Raw genomic sequence first — 22,497 nt, forward strand, 5'->3', positions numbered from 1 at the left:
AATATTTACCATTATTTGTAAATATTTGTAAATATTTGGAAGATAGAGCTTAGTAATCTTTCAAAATTCAGACATATCTGTGGGCTTGAAAACTAAGGCAGTATTAATAGATATGTTACTTCTACTTATCATTCAAAAATGTGATTATTCAACACCTGCTATATTCTAGGCACAGTGGTATGTAATATGGATTCAATAATTCAAACATGGTCTGCACCCTAAGCAGTTTATTATCTGGTGGGCTTTGTCTGTCAGACTAAATCATATTGCACAAACAACTTCACAGTAAATAAAGGCTTATTTCTCAGTCAGGCCATGTACACATCACAGTTCACCCTCAGCTCCGTGCCATGTAGTCCTCTCTCTATAGAACTATGTTGACAAGTGTCCACTTGAAATACGGCCGCTTTTGTGGCAGGGAGTGGAGATGTACACACAAAAGAGACACGCATCGCTTCTGCTGACATTTCATTGGCCAGTGCACAGTCCCTGAGGCCAGTAGGACAGGGAGGGAGCATCCTTCCATAAGAGGAGGCATCTCGGGGAGGAGCTACATCTCCCCCAGTGAGTGCCAGGACCACAGATGCTTCCTGGGTTCTCCAATGTGTCTCATCATGCACATACTTACCGGTTGGCAAAATCCTCACATGGGTTGTCCACCAAGAGCTATTATAGTGGGAAAGACCAAGCGCAAACCCATGAAATTACCTCCGTCCTCTAATGCCAAGACCAAAATAAAAGCAATCGCCCTTCACAGAGGAAATGGTCCAGGGAGAACTGGGAAATTTGTTCTTCCTGACCCCATAACTTTGGGTCCCATCTTTGTAGAGGTCCTGGTTTCCAAAGCAGGAAAATCACATTGGGAAGAGGGGGGGGAAATTACAGTATTTTGCTAAACTTAAAATGATGTACTATGAGTCAAGTCTTCTCTCAACACCTCAGGCTCCACACCTATGAAATTCTGACTATTGCTTCTGCCACTAATGCTATTCCTCTATCATTGTCACAACCACCACCATCACCATCATCACCACTATCATCACAATCACCCCCACTCCCACCACCACCATCATCACAATCACCCCCACTCCCACCACCACCACCATCACAATCACCCCCACTCCCATCACCACCATCATCACAATCACCCCCACTCCCACCACCAAAACCATCACAATCACCCCCACTCCCACCACCACCATCATCACAATCACCCTCACTCCCACCACCACCACCATCACAATCACCCCCACTCCCACCACCACCACCATCACAATCACCCCCCTCCCACCACCACCATCACAATCACCCCCACTCCCACCCCCACCCCCACCACGACCATCACTACCATTGCCACCACGATCATCATCACCACCACCACCATCACCAACTTAATGGACATCACCACCATTGCCTCTGTCACATTTTACTAAGACTCTGGTGTATCTTATAAATACGTTTACTTCATTTAATGTACAACGATCCTATTAGATGGGTGCTATAGTTACCCTCATTTAATAGCTAAGGTAGATGAGGGTTAGTAATTTTTTTTAATTTCTCAAGTTTTGATAGCCAATAAATAATAGAATTTGAAATTTAGTACAAGAATTCTGATGTCAAAACTCAAGCACGTGACCAGCACAAAAATTGTCTCTGAGTAGCGTCTTCTGCGATGGAAGAAGAGAACGGCAGTGACGAGAGACAGTTCTGCTGTTTCCCTGCCGCCGGGCAGTGCGGGGAGAGTCACAGAGCTCGGGACCAGGGCATGTGTTTTCTGTGCTGGTGTCACTGCCCGTGGGCTGTGCGACCTCACAAACATGTTAACCTCTCTGAGGTTCAGCGGGAAAGGTGAGACCAACATCCTGTTTGCCTCCCCAGGGCTGGTGAGAAGGATAAAGAAATATACGTGGGATCATGGTGCGAACGGTAGCTCTGTAGGGGTGTAAATGACCGTTATTTCTGCTTGGCTTTTCCCTCTCTGAAAAGCTGGCCTTCCTGTACGCACACGCACCCACACACCCACCTTAAATGGTGGCCTCACGTCTATGGCTGGAGGAATATTTTCTCTAAAGGATCATCCTAAATATTTTAACTTACCTGCTTTTCAATAATAGGACAATTACCATTTTTAGCCTGATGTCAAAACAAAACAAAACAAAAAGGCTGTCTCTGATTGGCCAAGGCCCGCAGAGGGAGCTTCCGGAATGTTCCCAATTCAGGAGGAGGCCGGCGACAGGGAGAAGTGGGAGCCCGTCCTTCATCCTCAAGAACCCTTTCCGAAGGGAAGTTTTCTGATTCCCGGCTGCCAGCAGCTCTCGGTCACTCAGGCCCCGAATTGCCAGTCCCTCCATTTCACGGAGGAAGGAGACATAGAGAAGACCTTGGGCCGCCGCCGGGTACGGGGCTCGTCCTTTAGGAACGGACAGGACTCGGGCCGGCACAGAGACAGACCCCTGGACACCCCGCTGCATGTGTGTTCAGGAAGGACCGGGCCTCAGGTGGCCTCTGGGTGCGTGACGCTGGCTTTTCCAAACGATCGGGCTCTGCTGGGCTGGGCACGCCCTCCTGGGTCGCCCTGGACTTACCCTTGGAGCCTCACTGAGGACACGCGGCTGCTCTGGACGTTGGAGAAGAATCCCCGCCATTCCCCGGAACCCCGCCCACCCCCTGACATAGAGCTGCTCGCTGCATGTCCTGGAGGGAGAGGTGGCCTCCTGCCCTGGACGAGCGAGGGTCATGGCGACGGACACATGGGAGGCCGCCGGAGGAGCTGGCTGTCCTGGCCGTCCCTTTCCCCGTGCGACACTGCCCAGCGTGTCCCGGCGTGTCCTGCTTGCCCATCACTCGGGCAAAGAGGAGTCCTTCCCACCACGGGAGCAGGACGGGCGGCCTGGCCCAGCTTACTCCGCGGGTACAAGCGGCGGGTTCTGACGAGTTTGCCTGTGACCCTCAGCCAAGCTCCACGGGTTCGACAGGCAGCTGCTCCCCAGAGGGAAGTGCTCTGATCTCTATCTCCCCACGTGGAGCAGGGATGATGTGCCTGGAATCCATGATTCCATCTTCTCCCGTTTTGAATACTCAGAGAGAGGCCACGTTCTCTATTGGAACGGGCAAATCTCATGTCTGGCACAGGAAGGAGATTCCCAGGGAGCTGCGGGCCTTACCTGTTATCGCCCCCGTGGCCACGTGGATAATTCATCTTGCAGGCAGTCGCGCTCATATCTTAACATGCCTTATGTAAGAAAAATGGTCCCCAGGCACGGAATGTTAATTGTTCCTGTTTTCCCCGAACGTAAAGAGGGAAGAGCAGTTCTATGCCTTGTAAGAGTGGGTCCAACTTCAGGTTCTTAAAAGGGAACTTCACGTTTCTCACAATACCCCCCACGAAACGTTGGTCCCCAGGGGCCTCCATGGCAACTGAACCTGGGGCCCCATCATCTCTGTTTAAAGGGCTGGACTCATGAGAGAGAGAGAGAGAGAGAGAGAGAGAGAGAGAGAGAGAGAGAGCGCTCGGCTTTATGTTGCCCGAAGGTTGCAGTGGGGGTTGCATTTTGCCTCCCAACATTCACACGGGGAGAGCCTAACCCCAGGACCGCAAAGTGTGGCTAACACAGAGACATACTTTCAAGTCAAAATGAGGTCGTTAGGGCGGGCCCCCTCCACCATGACCCGTGTCCTTTCAGGAGGTGACGAGGACACAAGCACAGCGGGCCGACCCCGTGAGGACACGGGAAGGGGCGCATCGCCGGCCCAGGGAGCGGCCGCGGAGGAGACCTGCCCCGCCGACCCCGCGGCCTTGGGCAGCCAGCCTCCGGCGTGGGGACAGAGCCTGTGGGGTAAGCCACGGTACGGGTACTTGGTTAGGCAGCCCAGCAACCTGACCATCACTGTGGCCGGTGCCACAGCCTCCCGGACGCGAGCACCGCAGGGGCACAGCCTCGCCAGAGCCAGGCCTGGGAGCCGGCAGGAAAGGGGAGCCCTCATGGCGTGAGGACAGAGCCTGCCGCGCCTGCTCTCACCGCCCCTCACAGCGGAGCACGGGAACGAGCCAGGAGGCCCGGGAGACGGGCTCCAGCCTGGCAGTCCGGCCGTGCGATGCCGATGCCGATGCCGGGCAAGGCCGCTGCTGTGTCTACTCCGCGCTCGCTCCCGGGGGAAGCAGTTAGCCACGGCCTCCCGGGACGACTCCTGGGGGTGACAGCAGCAGAGCTTTGCTGACCACGAAGTGCCCACAAATGCAAGGCGTCCCTCTTACTATTTTTACTCCTGTTTCCATTTAACAAAATCTACGGAGGGGTGGGGGAGGGGCCAGGACAGAATGCGCTGATGACTCAGCTGCGCCAGTGAATGGCCTGCCTCCCCCATCGTCTTCCTCAGTTCTCTCCACTGCAGACACCCGTGAGCAGAGGAATCGAGTTAGAATTGCTTGGGGTCTTCCCCACCCCCGTCACGCTCCACGCGAGGAGAAGCTCACAGTTGCTGATGGTGACTGAGTACTTCGCCTCCCAAGGGTACTGGGTGCCTGTGCCCAGCCAAGGGGAGCCCCACGAGCCGTCACCTCCCATGCAGACAGGGGTACATCCCGCCAGCCCGCTGCCCCGCTGAGGGGAGCGGCTCCTTCCCCTCTCACAGGGAAATGCTGTGCTCACGGGCCCTCCCCGAGGGGGTAGTGTCTGAATGAACTCCGTGTCCCCACACGCCCGGCTGCCACTTACCCGGAGGCTTCCGCTGCGGGGGAGGGGGTGCGGGCTCTGTGACCTCAGGCACAGAGAGCCCGGAAACTGGCATCCACGTGTGCATAAGCGCAGCTCACATGTCAGATGACTCCTGACACGATAAGTGTTTCCCTAGGGCAGTGGTCGGCAAACTGCGGCTCGCGAGCCACATGCAGCTCTTTGGCCCCTTGAGTGTGGCTCTTCCACAAAATACCACGTGCGGGCACGCACGTACAGTGCGATTGAAACTTCGTGGCCCATGCGCAGAAGCCGGTTTTCAGCTCTCAAAAGAAATTTCAGTCGTTGTCCTGTTGATATTTGGCTCTGTTCACTAATGAGTTTGCCGACCACTGGCCTAGGGCAGCCCTTTTGAGACTAGCACACGGATGAGGTGAGAATCATTACCGTCTCTTTTTACAGGTGCAGTCGTTTGGAAACGTGGGCATTTCAGACATGGGCCGGTGGCCGGGCCGGGCTGTCTGCTTTCCTTTAGTCTGGTGGCTGGGGTGGGGGGGGTGGGGTTTAACAGAAACGGCTTAGCGACTCCGAAGCTTGGGCGTCCGAGGCCACGTGCCCACCTGCAGTGCTGGCCTCTCCCTCGGGAGCCCAGGCCACCGCGGGCATGCCTGACCACCCCGGGTCGGCCGTGCGGGGAACCCACACCCTCCATCGGCCCCTCACTGGGAGGAACAGACCACGCATCTCCGTCTCAGCGGTCGGGCAGGGCTCTGTGAGCCCCAGGACACTTGCCGTGTGCCTCTGGCTTCCTCCTGCTCAAGTCCACTCACCCCCTCAAGCAAGACCTAAGTCGCCGCCTGCATGGAGCCCGAGCTGTTCCATGGAGGCCGTGGCACAGCCTTTGTCTTCAGAAGCGCGGAGGGGACATCAGTCCCCACTCAGCCACCTCGCCTCCCTCAGAGCCGGGACCCCGCTAGTGCCTTGGCATTTAAATGTCTCAGGTGCAGGTCAGACATGCTCACTAGTGACCCCGTCGGAGTGGGCTCTTCAACCCCCCGCCACCCCTGCTCTGTGTACGGGTGTGGGGACAGTGGGACGGGGAGCTAAGGACTCAAAGGAAGTGAGAGGCTTTGTCCAAAAGCTCCATCCTCTTCAAATCTCCCACATTTGTCTAGCGGCTCCAGCTTCTGTCACAGCCTCGAGCAGCGGTCAGTAAATGATGGCCTTCCAGCCAAGTCCCGCCCACTACCTGTTTTTACAAATAAAGTTTTATTGCAACCCAGCCACACTCACCCATTTCCATAATAGTCTGTGGCTATGTCTGTCCCATTTTTCGGATGAGAAAGTAAGATCTAAAGAACACAAAAGTAAATGAATAAGCCACTGCTTCTAAGTGACAGCAATTAACCGCTGAGTTAGGAAAACCCATTTCCGACCCCACGCCGGCTCCTCTCCAGTGGGACCGAAACAAAGGAGACCTCGTCTTCTGCCCATTTGCATTTTCCTAAGGACTATCCTGCCTGCCTGTTCGATGCAGTGGCCTCTCATTACTCTCTGAGGAAAGCAGATAAAGAACCAAGACTTCAGACGCCAGCAGAAGAGATTACATTCATTTAATGGAAAAGATCGCGGAGCTGCTCTTGGCAGAACCAGATTAATCTTGAATACATGGGGCGGGAGGCCACGGACGGCGCAGCAGTCCACGGGGTATTGTGGTTAGATTGACGGGACTGGGTGTACGGTTATTCCCAGTTGACAAAATAGGTAGACTGTACTCAAGTTTATGCCAAACCTCCATTTCCATTATGTTACGAATGTCTAAGTCCTCATCATCGCTTTTAGACATCAGACGGCTGTTTCCTTTAAATATGACGTGTATTAAAACGCAAGAGATGACTGGTTTTTACTCAAAGTACGTCCATGTCCATCAGTCCTCTGTCCTTCCATCCGCCCACTTGGTTCACGCCACAGGAGTGCTGGAAATTGTCTCCCACAGATCCCACCACCCCTCGGCATCCTGTTCTCCCGGGAGCCTCCTCGGCGGCCCCTGAGCAGGGCCCGGTCTGTCTCTGAGATTTCTGACGCCCACCATAGCTGGGCCACAGCCATCCTCGCGGAATGCTGTTCCATGGGACTGTGGAGCCGTGGGCCCTGTCCCCGGTGCGGGCACCCAGCGAGGATGGCAGACGTGTGGTCTTTGAGCACCAAGACATCGCGGTGAGAAGTAGCAGGCGGGGCAGGAGGGGCGGGGAGCGAGGGGCCTGCAGAGGGAGCCCCCCCCCCTTTGTGGCAGATCACTGTCCCTCTCGCCATCGCGGAGATGAAAGCGGGAAGGTTGCTCTGGCTGCCCAGATAGAGACTCGTCCCCAAGGAAGAAGGAAATTGAAATCCTGACCCTCGCAGCCCCTGTGTGGCCAGGTGCAGCGCCCGATTACTTCCATCCTTGACGCTCAGAGGCCTTGACAAGCAACAGGCGGGGACCATGCTGGGACTCGATTCTTCCCCTGGCCGGGCTCCGGGCACGTCGGGTAGACGCAAGGCTGCCGCCTGCCTCTGAGGTCCAGGCTGAGGAAATGAAGTGAAATTGGCACGTACAACGTTTCCAATGAATTCCAGCCACTGCCTTCGAAGCCACGGGAGTCAAACCAACATATTAGGTTCCCGGGAGACATCCAGGGTGCTCAGCGTCTATTAATTGGCCGTGTCCCTGCCGAGTCCACATTGCATACCGATGTACTGCGTCTCTGTTCCAAGGCAGCCGCATTCATTGGAGGCTGCTCCTCGCCCGTCCCTTCCTTCATCCTCGTACGCTGTTTCCGCGTGCCCTGAGCTCTGCCTGGCTGTGGACACAGGAGAGGGCTCAGCCACCATGGCCCTGCCCCGAGGAAGCTCATCATCTGGTGAAGGGCCCACTCGGTAAACTGTCATTCAGATACTCAGTGAAGGCGTGATAAACGCAAGAACAACACTGCGTGTGACAAGAAGGCATCACTAGTGTCTCATCCAGTCTGATGGCAGCGGCTGCCTCTCTGAGAACGTGGAGGACACGGGGGTAAGTTGAGGGGAGCCAGGCGAGGAGGTGGGCTCCCTGGTTGGTGCTGGCGGCTATGGGCAGACGGCGGAGAGACGGGGGCAGCCTGTGGTGAGCTGCATTAGCCTGTGGTGAGCTGCATTAGCCATGATGGCTTCGAGGCAAATACGAGGAATCGTCAACTCCAGCCAGAGTCCAAGCTCTGAGCAGGGTTGAAGTCAGCACCCCAAAAAGGATGGAAGAGGGGGCCGTGGACAAGCCGCGCTCTGGTGGGGACTCAGGGGAAATGCTGCCTTAGCTTCAGCGGCGTCATGTGTCACGCCGCGTACAGCGTGCAGCTGGACCGAGGACACGTGGAGAGCGCCGTCCGCGTTGGTCCTGACAGTGCTCTGTGACCCCTGTTCCTCCGCCACGGGCTGCGATCGCTCGGTTAGCAGCCAACCTCGCGCGCGGCTTGATCACCTTTAAAGGGGGAGGAATCGCAGCTGCGTGGCATGCGTTGGAGAATTGAATGCAATAATGCAGACGATGAATTTGATGTATGACAGATAATCGATGTATATTTCTTCCTCCTTCCTCGACCTCCATCCATCTTGCCCCAGAGAATGGGGACACATTCATTCCCGCAGCTCAGCAGAACCTGTGGGGCTCAGAGGCAGCGCCGGGTCTGAAAATGGGGAGGGAGGGCACGCAGAGGGCATATCCCACATAGCACCCTGGAGAGGAGAGAATAACCTGGCACTGGGGGGCAGAAAGCCACCCAGGGTGTGGGCACAGAAGCCACTGAGGGCGCGGGCATGGAGAGACCCGGGGCGCGGGCATAGGTGCCGGCGTGTTGTGTGTGATCGGAGCACGTGGGGTGGAGTGGGAGCTGTGAGGCAGAGAAGGCAGGTCTGGCCTGCTGAAGGACGGCCCCCCCATGCTCACCTTCAGGTCAGCCTTCCAGGTGCTGCTAATGCTTCTTACTAGACCAGCGGTCGGCAAACTCATTAGCCAACAGAGCCAATATCAACAGGACAACGATTGAAATTTCTTTTGAGAGCCAACTTTTTTAAACTTAAACTTCTAACGCCACTTCTTCAAAATAGACTCGCCCAGGCCGTGGTATTTTGTGGAAGAGCCACACTCAAGGGGCCGAAGAGCCGCATGTGGCTCGCGAGCCGCGGTTTGCCGACCACGGTACTAGACCAAGTTCTTTGTGTTTCTTTCTTCAGCAGGATCCCCCCCAGGAGGTCCCTCGGAGGCCATGCAGACAGGCTGCAGACCGACCCCGCTGCTCGCCCAAGCGCCCAGAGCCCGTGAACGCCACCTGGGCTCCCCGGAGACCCCCGCAGGGGCGCGTGCCGGCCGCAGGTAGGGGACTTACTCGGCGACGGCGTGGAGCCTGCTTTCTCCGGTGGCCGGGCCAGGAACGGAAACATGGAGTCTGGTTTTGCTGTCGTTTCAACAATTTATAACGGGTCCTCAAACTTCTTAAACAGGGGCCAGTTCACTGTCCCTCAGACCGTTGGAGGGCCGGACTATAGTTTAAAAAAAACTATGAACAAATTCCTATGCACACTGCACATATCTTATTTTGAAGTAAAAAAACAAAACGGCAAACACACCCGCATGTGGCCCGCGGGCCGTAGTTTGAGGACGCCTGATTTATAAAGTTACATACACGGCCGTGTCCTAAGGAGAGGGCAGAGGTCATGGGGGCGGAGAATCCCATTGACCCCTGTGATGGACTCCAGAGGCGGCAGGAAGCCCCCCTGGGGGCGGGGTTTGCGGAGGAGCGCGGCATCTCACGTTCCTTCTGGGGTCTGGCTCTGGGTCACCCCGGTATTGGCGGCGCTGTCAGTGGACGTGGGCCATGAGGGGCGGGTGCAGCTGCTGGGGCAGGCGCGCGATCCGGGATCGCTGGCACGTGGGTTTGGGGACGGTGGGGGGCGGGGGGGCGGTCTGGCTTGAGATGAGGCCGAGGACAGAGAGGCGGGGGATCAAGAGCCTCCTATTTCCTGCTCCGGTGCGGGACCTCATCTACAGGTAAGCGGGAGGGAGAAGGCCTTTCCAGCGGGGACGCGTGACTTAGGTCTTTGAAAGACCATGTTCCGGCCGCGTAGGGAGGAAGGACTGAGGCCACAGCCGGGGACCAGCTAGCAGACATCAGTAAAATTACGGGGAAACCAGAGAAATCCCCATGAGGAGCCGCAGGAGAAGACTCCGGGGAAGCAGGAACAGCCCCTGCTGAAGGGCTCATCCGCCACCTCACGTGGCTTCCGCTTTGAGTGAGAGCGTTCCGAGGCTGGAAGAGCCAGGCTTTGGGTTGGGAGGCAGCATGGAATCCATCCACGGTTCGTGTGGAAATGGTCCCCTAAGGAAGCAGGTCATGCGTGTGCATGTGTGTGTGTGCGTGCACTCGCGTGTAGGAGAGACTCCTCCTCCCAGTAGAGCTGGTGCCCGGCCGAGGCGCGTCGCCGTTGGTGACTGCACCAGAGTTCCAAGCCCATCGGGGCGCCTTGTCTTCCTTTGAGTTTCAACTGGAACATCACTTTCCTGCAAAGGTTCCCTTACCCCCACTTTATAAAGTAGAATCTGTCCTTTTCTCCCCGTTTCAGCTTCTCCTTTGTTCCTTCACAACGTGTGTGAAGCTCACAGTGACTTTAAGTGACAGACATGAGCCTGTGGGTTAGAACATGTTCTTCAGACGAGAAAACAAATGTGTAAAGGCGGACATCGGGGTGTTTTTCCTTCATTGTAATTGTGGTTGTTCAGGTTTGTCCCTCCTCGCCTGACATCGCTCATGGTACTTAGTCATTCAGTGGGTAGTTGTTGGGGAAAACAGCAACAATAAGGAAAGGGAGAGGGAGGGAGGGAGGGAAGGAAAGCAGGGAAGGAGGGAGGGAGGGAGGGAGGGAGGGAGGGAGGAAGGGAGGAAGGGAGGGGAATGCAGACCCCCCTCCCCCATTCATCTGGATTAAGAGGTTTTAGCCAAAGCCCTTTATTGCAGGGAAGAAAGGAAGGGAGGAGGAGAGGAAGCAGGAGAGAAGGAGGATGAAAAACTCATGAGCTAGTGAAGGAACTAAAAAAGGAAAAGAGGGAAGGCAGGCAGGCAGGCAGGTAGCTACTTCATTTAACAACGTAACGGAGCCTCTGTGACTTGTGAATTGGGCCTCATGAGCTGAGTTAATTACCAAGGATTTCCGTGTGATAAACAAGGCACGTTACAAACAACACTCTGCACGTGGGCGACCCTGAGCTCTTCCCTACCTGGCTGCTCACAGCACCTCACCCGCCACACCGGGGCACGTGGCCGCTCCCTCTCCTCGGACCCGGACCCGCCTCCTCTGCCCTCTGCCAGGAAGGCCCTCCCTGTTCTCTGGGTCCCCTTCCCACTCACTCTCCCAGACGTCCTCTAGGACTCCCCAGTGATGCCAGTCCCGCTGCATTCTGCGGTAGGCACCCCTCTCTGCGTTTTCACGGGGTTCCCTGTGCCCTGGAGAAGGAGGCGGGGGCAGGAAGCCACCGCCCCATCACGTGGTTTGTAGGAATCTGCCTGGGAGCCTGTCCCCTGCATGTGGTGTGAGCTCCCCGGGTGCAGGTCGTGGTCCTTAGAGCAGCGGCACTTAGCAGCGTGGCCGGCGTAACGGGCAACTCCAGGTCGGTAAGTGCGAAGGCGACTGAGTAAGTGGCGCCGAGTCCATAACGCGTGCACGGTCCGAGCACAGGCCTTCCTGGGAGGACTCGCGCCCCTTCCAGCGGCTTCATCACAACAGGAACAGAGGGACGCCCCGTCCTCTGGATGCTGTTGCTCGTGGGTTGTTTATGGTGGTTATTTCTCCACGTGAGACCCTCTTGCTCTAGGCTGTGGGCCCAATGAGACTGCAAACAAGAGTATTTGAGCCCTCGGGGAAGAACAGGCACTGTTCCAGAGACGTCACTGCTGGGCGAGAGCCAAGCTCCTAATTTGCTCTGACAATTTCCTGTAAGGAGCCAGAGTGAACGAGGGACCTTCTCTGGAGACGCGGAGGAAAAGTCGGCTCGGATTAGTCTGAAAACTGAACGCCAGCTGACTTCCCAGCACACGGCGAGGCTCGCGCCGTCCTTCAGCCTCAAGAATCCCCAGAGGCCTGGGCCAGCGAGGGCACGGCTGTCACCTGCAGGCCGGAGTCCAAAGACCTGCCCCTGGCACCCGCCGCCCTTGAAAGTGACCCCTGGCTTTCCCGGTCACTGAAAGACTTGATTGGATCCCACACGTGTATCTAAAGAAGGAGGGGGAGGGGGTGCATTCCAGGTGAAGAGAACATTCGGATAAAGGCAGGAACGTGAGCCAAGTTCAAGTTCAGCCAATCGGGATGCTCATCACCTGCATCCGTGGGAGCAGTTAGTGAAGCGGGGAAGCCAAGGCCGGCTGTGAGGCGTCTTGGTACGGATGCTGCTTGGACGTGCGGTCTGAACAGGGTGGCCCAGACGGGCCCTCGTTCCAACTCACCCAGCGCCACTGTGACCCGGGGCTGGTGCAGGCGACAAGGGGAGGAGGGCTGTGAGAGGTGGAGGCAGCAGGTGGGCCGTGGGCATCCAGACCAGGTAGACTGGCACAGCGGCAGGGCATCCCCCCACCCAGTGGAAGGTCACGCAGGCCCGGTGTTTACCATCCCTCACCCCCAACAGAGGAGCGTGCAGGCAGCTCATTCCATCCTCGGCCAAACGGGGTCTCTGGACACATCAGGGAGCTCAGACACCACAGGCAAGAGAGATGGATGGGAGCCCATGAATAATAAGAGGACAGGCAAGAACTCCTTCCGCGTCGGGCCTCAGACCCCCTCACCTTTTCCAGCGAAAGTCTCGGGGGGCTCAGGCAGGAGGCAAGAGGGCACGGGAAAGCGAGTGGCCATAGCCAGGAAGCCGCCTGTCCCCGCTCAGAGGCCAAGCGATCAAGGATGGGGGTTAGGGGGGTGAGGGGAGCCCTCCAGCAGGGCAGCCGGGCTCAGGGAGACCTCAGCAACAGCCACAGGACAGTGAGCGCCCGCAGCACCCAGCCAAGCCGATGAAGAGAAGATGGCAAAGCTCTGACGATAAACCACCATCAGAGCCCCCTCCAGCAAGGCCAAAGCCCTCCTCCTCCACCTCGACGTGGGCACCGCCTCCTCCACCTCGACGTGGGCACTGCCTCCTCCACCTCGACGTGGGCACTGCCTCCTCCACCTCGACATGGGCACCACCTCCTCCACCTCGACGTGGGCACCGCCTCCTCCACCTCGACGTGGGCACTGCCTCCTCCACCTCGACGTGGGCACTGCCAGCTAACGTAGCAGATCCAAGTACGAGCCAGAGTCCTCCATCACAGCAGATAGAGTACCCAGAATGCAATTGAAAATCACCACAATGCCAAAAGCACAAGAAAATCACAACCTCAGTGAGGAAGACAGCCAGCTGATGCCCTCCCAGCAGGAACCCGGGTTTGGGGTGTCTCCCTGCACGCTGAGCATGTTGAAGTGTGGTCATAAACACGTTTCCCAGTTCAGTTACAGATCTCTCCCCGCCAACGAAAACAGAAAAGCTCGGCAAAGGAATAATAGTTATATGTATCAAGGACCAAATGGAAATCAGTAAACTAAGACGCACAACAACAGAAGTGGGAAATCTCACTGGACATGACTTACTCATCCAGGCTGGGCGGTGGTAGTGAATGAACAGGCTCGTAGATCAATGGGAGAAAATAAAGATCCTAGAGAGAGACCCCCACAACTGCACTCAATGGATTATTCCCAAAGGTGAACAGATCATTGGATGCAGGAGAGATGGGCTCTTAAACACGGGGTGCTGCGGCATGTGGGCATCCCATAGGCAGACACACACAAAAAAACCCACCCACCTGGCGCCAGCCCTCACACAGTGTACAAAAAGTAGCTGAAAATTGATCAGGGACTTAAAGATACAGCTATTGGAGTTCAGAACAAAGAACACAGAGAAGATCTTCAGGATCTAAGGCTTGAACTTACAGAAAAATATGATCCAAGAACACAACAAATTGATAAACCGAACCTCTTCAAACATTTTAAAAATTTTGTGTTTTGAGAATCCATGTGAAGAGAAAGAAAAAACAACTTACCGACTAGGAGGAAATATCTTTAACCCTCACAGCTGGCAAAGGATCAGTATTGCAAATATATAAAGAACTCTTCAAACTCAACAGTAAATAAATAAATAAATATGAGACATTCTGCCAAAAACGTCACACGGGTAACAAACAGCACATGAAGAAGAAGTTCCACATCATCAGCCATCAAAGACGTGCACATTAAAGCACACGGAGATGTTACCACACCCCCATCAGAATGGATGGGCTTAAGGAGATAGAGGCAGCCCCCTAGGGAGACGCAGCATCGCCTGGAGGTACCGGACTCCCAGCCAAGGGCAGTGGGACACAGAACACCTGACATGGGCTCCTGGGGAAGGCGCGAAGGTTGCCGTGTGCCTGACGGTGTATTGGCATGGCCGGAAGGGCAGCCTAAGCATGATGCCCATGTGTTTCTCTCCTGGGGCACACACCTAGACTGCATTTCCCGCCCTCCCTGCAGTTAGCCAGTGGCATAGGGGTAGTATATTGCTTCTGCAGTTAGCCGGTGGAATAGGGGTAGTATATTGCTTCTGCAGTTAGCCAGTGGCATAGGGGTAGTATATTGCTTCTGCAGTTAGCGGGTGGAATAGGGGTAATATATTGCTTCTGCAGTTGGCTCTGACCCATTAAAAACAAACCTCCCATAGAAATTTCCATTCTCTGTTAGCTTCATGGAGACATTTTAAAGAACTTGCTTGTCAGCGGAGCCACAATTGGGAAGAATTGGGTTCCCAACTACCTTTAGAGATCAGAGTTCTCCTGCGACCCCACGGCGGCCTGAGGTTTATGCCAGCTGGCACAGGGGAGGGATTGCGCGGAGGTCATTGGAGCCTGCATCGATGGACTTTGAGTTAATGAGGAGGGATGTTACCCTGGCTGGGCAGGACCTGCTCACATACACTCTTCATAAGAGGGTCTGCATACCAGGGTCTCGGAGCAGCAGGCTCCCCGTTGCTGGCTGTGGAGAAGCAAGCCGCCCAGTTCTGCGGCCCCAGGAGGCGCATCGTGCCAGCAGGCCATGGCTCCTGGCAGCAGAGTCTCCTCCGATGGAGCCTCCGGGGAGGACGCGGCCTGGCGGGCAGCTGCCCTCAGCCTTGGGAGACCCGGGGCAGAGGGTGCGGGAAACCGCCACCAATCCCGGCCTAAGAGACAGCGACGAGAAGCACGTGCTGTGCTGAGCTGCTTCTCGGAGGCAGCGGCTTCGGCAGCGGCTTCGGCGGCAGTGGAAACCGACGCCGCCACCTCGCGTACTACGGGTCTCGTAACTTATTCTCGGCAAACGTACATCACGGGGGTTTATCCAAGCCAAGAATTTTATTCTATTTCCCTCCTTCCTTAAACCAACCAGGACGGTTTCGATAGAAAAGACCCCTCCTCGGTCTGAGGTTCCTTCACATCCTTGTCTCCATTGGGTAGCCTGCTCCATCACGGTCCTGTCTCTCCGTGTTGTACCACAGCCATGGGCATCTGAGCTAGAAAGAACTACATTGCATTTTTCTTTCATGTCTGCTCACATGTGCACGTATGTATATCCATGTGAAGAGTGTTAGTCAGGGCGGCACCAGTGCTGTAAGGGACAGACCCCCAGATCTCGTGGCTCAGCACAGAGAAGTCTGCCTCTTCTTGTGAAACATCCCAGAGACACGCGTTTCCCTGTGGGACCGTCTGCCGTGCTTTGGTTCCGGGTGCAATCCCCCCCCTCCGTGTGGGCCACGCTGTGGGCGAGAGGGTGGAGAGGGCGCATCACAGGGCCCTGGTGGGTGGACTGGAATCGGTGCCCACCACTTCCCTCACAGCCCCCGTAGCAGCCCGGACCCGCCGCATCGCAGGGACCTCAGAAATGCAGCTGACTCTCAGGGGGTGGGAGATGGAGGGCGAAGTGGGTTTGGCATCCACAGACGCCCTCTGTCTGACCAAGACAGGAAGCTTTAGTGCCACAGCCAGAAATTGTATGTCTTCACCCACAGAAATTAAAGTAACAGGACATGCCATGGATTGTTGGTACTGTCTGCAGTTCTGAGGCCTGACTCCACCTGGACGGAGAAGGTGAATCTAAAGACTCTGTTTTCCCGACTCAGGTTGCCCAGAGCCGTGCCCTCGGGCCCCAGATATTGCGTGAAAAACTGTGTCTGACTTAGACTGGAACCCAGGTCTCTCGGGACAAACTGGTCAGTGTTCCCCCGTCCTCTCCTTGGCTGTGCGTCAGCTCTCCTGGACACGGGAAACGCCTGTGCGGAGCATCACGGCCTCCAGGCGCCTGCCAGTATCTGGAGACTCTGTGGCCGTCACCCAGGGCCGCGCTGCCTTTATCTCTGGGTGGGGGTCGGGTACCCCGCAGCACCCAGCACAGCAGCCCCGCAAAGGGTGACAGCCCCCACCCCGCAGAGCCCAGGCGGGCCAGCTGCAGAGCCATCGGCAGCTAATGCGGGAATCCTTGACGTCATGTGTCCACACAGGAAGCCCTGCAGCACACACTACATGCCGTGCACCGTCCTCCATTCAGTGATGCCGGGGGGCAGGACAGACAGAGACCTCTCCTCGGGCAGCCACACGGCGGCGCGTCACCCAGGTGACCGGCGCCTTCCTGAGAGCCAGGCGCGCACCTAGGAAGGAGGCAGCATAACGCAGGGCACGTGTGCAGTCTAAACGCGAGGGTGCGTGTGTATCGGGGTGTTAAAGTGTGCTCTTCATGCTCCGTGGGGCATGAACGCCACAGATGTTACAGTTCAGCGTGAGCTGGAGACGGACCATGTGGAGAGAGAACTGGTGTGACTCACAAAATGTGGAAGGAGCGCGTGGACGGAGTGGGGACGGGGGTCTGCGGTGGGGAATTCTGGGAAGGACCTGGGGATGATGCTAGTGTGAGGGCTGGAGCACAGCCAGGCTTGCCGTGCCCTGGGGCTGGGACACAGACACCGGGGGGGGGGGGGGGGGCGGGGAACCTATGCCTGAAGCCGCAGTGGCCTTGGCCGCAGGGAGGAGAGGGAGTCAGAAGGGAATCACACTCTGAGGGCAGGCCTGGCGCTGGGGCACATGTGGCGGGTGGGGCTCCTGTTTAAAGGATATCAAATAGAAGTGAGGTCCCAGGAAGGTTCCTCGAGGGTTTCCAAGCCCCTAAAACTCCACACCCCCGCATCCCGGGCGTTCTCCCCCCGGGCCCAGCGCGAGGCGCCAAGGCAGTGCCGTTCGCAAGATAAAATCCCAGACGCGATTCTGCAAACCCCTCTGACTGCCCACCTCCGGGGGTAACTCCCCGATGCCTCTGAGACCCCTTTCTGTCAGAGGGGAGGGTACACCCGTTCAGTCAGTGGAACTCGGAGGTGGAGCTGAGCTTCAGCTCAAACGGACCAGTTCGTGTAAAAGGCCCAAGCCAAGCACAGCATAACGATCACTCGCGTAGCGATGGCTCAGGATCTTTCCTAGGACCAGGCGGCTGCACACAAATACAGGACATGTGGAGCCACGGCAGATACCGGCCACGGAGAACAGGCTGGGCTGTGATTTGTCAGCCCGCGGCCGCCAGCCTTTGGGACTCCGGACCACCAGGGTCTGCGCACACCGGCTGGGACCGCCGTGAGGACGTCCTTCGGTGGAATTGTCCGGAAAGAGCGCGCCTGGCTCTGGAGTGAGGGCGGAGGGCTGAGTTGGGAAATGAAGTCGCATCCTCAGGCCCTGAGCTGCCGGTGAGACTGGTCAGCTCAGCTCAGCTCAGCCCTGAGTGCAAACCCAGCTCCAGCCCACGCCCGCCTCGCTGTGCCCGCAGGTCCTGTAGGGTAGGCTCTGCACGTCCCGTGAGCCCGGGAAACACCCAGGGGGGCGGTTCCTTTTTCTTCCCCGGCCCTCTTCCCAGCCCCTCGTGTCGAACCCCTCAGACCTGCCGTCTGCCCACGTCATGGCTCCCCAGAGACTGTCCTGCCCCTGGCGGAGCCCCCGGCCGTCTTTCCCTCCTGGTGCTCCCGCCCTCCTCACGTGAGCTGCTCCGGCTTCTGGCTCTCAGGTGGGGCTGTTCTGCTTGACTCGGCCCTTGACCTGCCCCTTGGGCCGTCTGGGCTTGCTGTCTGAGCTCTGAGTGAGTCGCCCTCAAGACCACCCGCCTGGCCTCTGGCCTGTGAGGTCACGTGTTGGCCCGCAGCCCGCGGAGCCCGCACTGAACACGCAGGCCCTGAGCTCGCACAGCCGATGCTTCTCAGCTGGAGGCGGCAGACAGGCTCTGCCGGACAGAGTGGCGGGCACACGGGCAGGGGTGCTGCTGAGAAAGGGCCTCTCGCTTAGACCCAGGGTAGGAGGAGGCTCCCAGGGGAGACCGCACCGGCTCTGACCAGGAGGGGGAAGGGGGAGGGCTAGGGGGAGAAGGGGAGTAGGAGCAGAGGGCGAGGGTTCTGGACGGTGGAACCGCAGGGTGAGCGATCATGCTAAGAGGTAGAGAGCGGTCTCAGAGGAACGGACATACGTTCCTTTAACTGACACAGGCAGTGTGAGGAGCGGGGTAAGGAGGATAGAAAAGGCGCGCCTGGGACAGCAGCCCAGGGCATGGAGAGGCATCTCAGATGCCCACGCCCTGCTCAGCCTTGGGCATCCCTGGTCTTTCTTCACGGGTCAGAGTCCTGCCTCCTGCCCAGATCTTCAGGGAACTGAAGATGTGTGAGGGCCCCCTCCCCCCCCCCCCCCGCCCCCCGCCACTCAGAATGCGGACAGGAGAAGTGCGGGGCTGAGGGAGGGCGGCCGTGAAGGAGGCACGTCCGCAGAGAACCCTGCTCAGGGCTCAAGCGCATCCCCCCCGCCCCGTCTCATCTGACCCTGAATGTCGAGTGTTAAAATCCCCATTTATATCTGAGGACGTGGCTAATGAGAGAGAGAGTAACTCAGAGCAGGAGAAGTAGGTTGTAAATCACAAATAGAATCCAAACACTGACTCTTCTGAGGTAAATGGTTAATGCATGACGGAAGCAAATTAGAATCCAGGTTCCTCTGGCTCCACGTTGCACGTCCTCCTCACGGCCACGCTGCCCGTGGCTGAACAGATGAATGAAGGCGGGGAAACAGGTGCATGAATGACAGCACGACTGGTCCTTGCAGTTTCTGTAGTGAAATGCACTGAATTTTCTAACTCAAACATGTGCCTTTTCTGCTTTTGGGGTTTTCCCTGAAAATGAAGGCGCTTCCCAGGAGAGATCTCCTGGCGGGGGAGGGGAGGCTGCCGCTGACCACCATGCCCACGGTTCCTCGGAGGCTCAGACACCAAAGCTCCTACCTCCGTCGTGGCTTTGTGTTCTTTTATTTCAAGGTAGATCATGAGCATCGCATTTATTCCAGGCACTTTCGCTGATGACATTCCAGTTGCCATAAAATCTGAAGAGTAAGATCAACCTCAAGAGCAGATAGTGGAGCCCCTGCAGAGGGGGTGGGTTTTATGGTGGAGGCTGAGCCGGCGCTGGAGCCGGGCTAGATGCACTGAGGGCGGAGGAGCGGAGGCTGGGCGGCCGGGAGGCGTCCCGCATGGCCTGGCTCCCCGGCGGTTCTTTCTGCACTAAGCCGGCTGCCCTGAGTGCATCATGGGGGAGAGCACAGTGTTCCCCAGCCTGGAGGGAGCCCCCCACCCCTGCTCTGTGAGTGGAATGGAGACCGATCGGCCCGGGAGCTGGACGTGTCCCCCCTGAAGACGGGTGTCCTCGGATCGGCAGGTGCGGGAACGAGCGAGGCCGTTTGCCGGTGGAGGGACTGGGAACTGTCTGAACGCCGCAAGCTGATGGGGAGTAGCTAAGAAACAAGTTCAGAGGCTGTGCCCCTTGCAGTTCATTAAGCCAGGCTCTCGCCTAACGCATGCTGATGGAGAGCATCCTATATGCCGACACGAGGCTAAATACGGGTGCGAAGAGGGAGCCTGCCATGGTTATTGGAGGCTGGATCTGCTTAGCGTCGCCCACTTGCCTGCAGAGGAGGGACACTCAGAGAAAATAAACCAGGAATGACATGTGCGTGAGAACAAGACAAGCACTGGCAGGGCTCAGCCCAGCTTTCGCACGTGCCCCTGGCTGACGGCGGCGATAGATGCGTGTTTGAGCTTAATCTTGTTCTTGTGGCCTACGCTGCACAGCACCTGAGTAGTTCCCATTGGATGCTTGTGGATACGTTACATTTCTGCCCATCCCGCTGGACAGAGCTTAAGCGTCGCCTCCCCCGGCCGCCTTTCACCACGCCCCTTCTCTCAGCAGAAATCAGTGTCCATCTCTGCCAGGGCGATCTTCAGGGCACGTGCCTGCCATGACCCTCATCACCCCACGTGATCACAGCCTCCTGGCGGCGTGCCCACTGAAATGGCAGCACGCCGAAGAGTGCCTGGCACATAATAGGCACTTGGTCAAAACATTCTAAATAAAACTTTATTGACAGTAACTTCCACATGCTACACATACACAGAATTGGCTTTACATTCTGGTGAAAACTTCAAATTAGTAGAATTTCAGCCGAATTGGACAAATTCTCCCAGGCAGGTCCAATAAAAATAATGGAACAGTGCAATGGCCCGTCTTTTCGGCTTCATTAAGTAAAGAATTGGAGGTGAAACGGAGAAGCCAGCAGCACTTGGGAATTTGATGCGTCTTGAAATGACTTAAAAAGAACAATTAGGAGGACAGGGTTCCGCAGCTGAAATGAATCTTAATTGAATCAGTCTGGAAAGAGAAGCCCGGATTAGATTTAAAGGGGAAGTTGAAGGGATCCTTCATAATTAGGTAAGCTGATGCAAAACATTCACAGGCTAATAGTTTCACCCACTCCTAGGACTGGATGGAGAGGAAAGAGAACAAATTAGCAAGAAGTGCCTCCATGCCATTAACACTGTGCAGTCTGCTCGCCTTTCCTTGAGGGATGGGACCTGAGTGGAGAGAACCTGGTGGGGGCGGGAGGCAGTGCCTCAGACTGATGGGAAATGCACAATCAAAGGAGAATTAGCAGGGGCTGCATTTCCAAAGGCGAAGTCAGTGGAAATATCTAACGTCATGTTAACAAACCTAAAGGACGCCTGAGATGAAGAAGCGAATTCAGTGGTCTCCCTGGAGTAAACATAGAATACTTCTACTTACAGAACCCTAACACAATGTATCCATGCTCACAGAATCCTGACACAATGTATCCATGCTCACCGAACCCTGACACAATGTATCCATGCTCACAGAACCCTGACACAATGTATCCATGCTCACAGAACCCTAACACAATGTTTCCATGCTCACAGAACCCTGACACAACGTATCCATGACACAATGTTTCCATGCTCACAGAACCCTGACACAATGTATCCATGACACAATGTATCCATGCTCACAGAACCCTAACACAATGTTTCCATGCTCACAGAACCCTGACACAACGTATCCATGCTCACAGAACCCTGACACAATGTATCCATGCTCACAGAACCCTGACACAATGTTTCCATGCTCACAGAACCCTGACACAATGTATCCATGCTCACAGAACCCTGACACAATGTATCCATGCTCACAGAACCCTGACACAATGTATCCATGCTCATAGAACCCTGACACAATGTATCCATGCTCACAGAACCCTAACACAATGTTTCCATGCTCACAGAACCCTGACACAATGTATCCATGCTCACAGAACCCTGACACAATGTCTCCATGCTCACAGAACCCTGACACAATGTATCCATGCTCACAGAACCCTGACACAATGTGTATCAGTATTCACAAAGGTGGCGCCTGGAGCAATGTAAGGTCACTGTTGTCTCCCTCAAGGACTGAAAAAGAGCTATCACCTAGTATTTTTCTCTTTTAGGTCAAAAAGGATAGAGCAATTGAAAAAATAAGATTGAGCCAAGAATTATCCACCCAAGCCTTTCAATCCCATTATTCTTTACTTCCGTTCTTCTTATTTTAAAAGATAAGAAGAGTTAAAAATAAACACTAAAACCAGTCTGTGCATAAGCTACATTCTGCTTAATAAAAATATCAGCAAACTTGTGATTTATGGGCATAATCAACAAATATCTAAGTACCTTCCACATACCACTTAAGCATATGTTGGATATTAATATTGTCCAAGTTCAAACACTAATTTTAAGTAGTGCTTGTCTCGAAAAGCTTTAATAAATGTTAGGTAAAATCTTATCCTACATAATAAAAAGGCAATATGCAAATTGCATCACTCCGCTACGCCCACGATTGGGCCGGCTGGAGGCGCGGGGGGCGGGACTCAGGGTGGCCGATTGGCTGGCGGTAGGAGCGGGGGGCGGGGACTCGCGAGTCCCCGACTCCCGCTCCTCCCACCGGCCGTTAGTCCAAGGCTGCGGAAGGGCCCATGGGGCGGGCGGAAGACGCTGGTGGTGGCCCATTGCGTGGCTGCTGGCAGCAGTTTTCCGCCAGCACCAGTTTTCCTCTGGCCACCCGCCGATCGGAGCGCCTCCCGGATAGAGTTCCTCTCGGGGTAGCCGATCGCGCTGGCGGGAGGCGCTCTGATCGGCGGGTGGCCAGAGGAAAACTGGTGCTGGCGGAAAACTGCTGCCGGCAGCCAGGTGAAAGTCTATTGCACGAAACTTCGTGCAACGGGTTTCTAGTAAAATAATAAAAGTAATATGTAAGAATCTCCTAAATGTGGGCTCACACTGTCCACCAGTTTCTCCTCACTGTGACACTTAGAGAGAGCAGCAAGTCATTTCAGTGCTA

This window comes from Cnephaeus nilssonii, assembly GCF_951640355.1.
Source record: "Cnephaeus nilssonii genome assembly, chromosome: 18".
Classification (NCBI taxonomy): Eukaryota; Metazoa; Chordata; class Mammalia; order Chiroptera; family Vespertilionidae; genus Cnephaeus; species Cnephaeus nilssonii.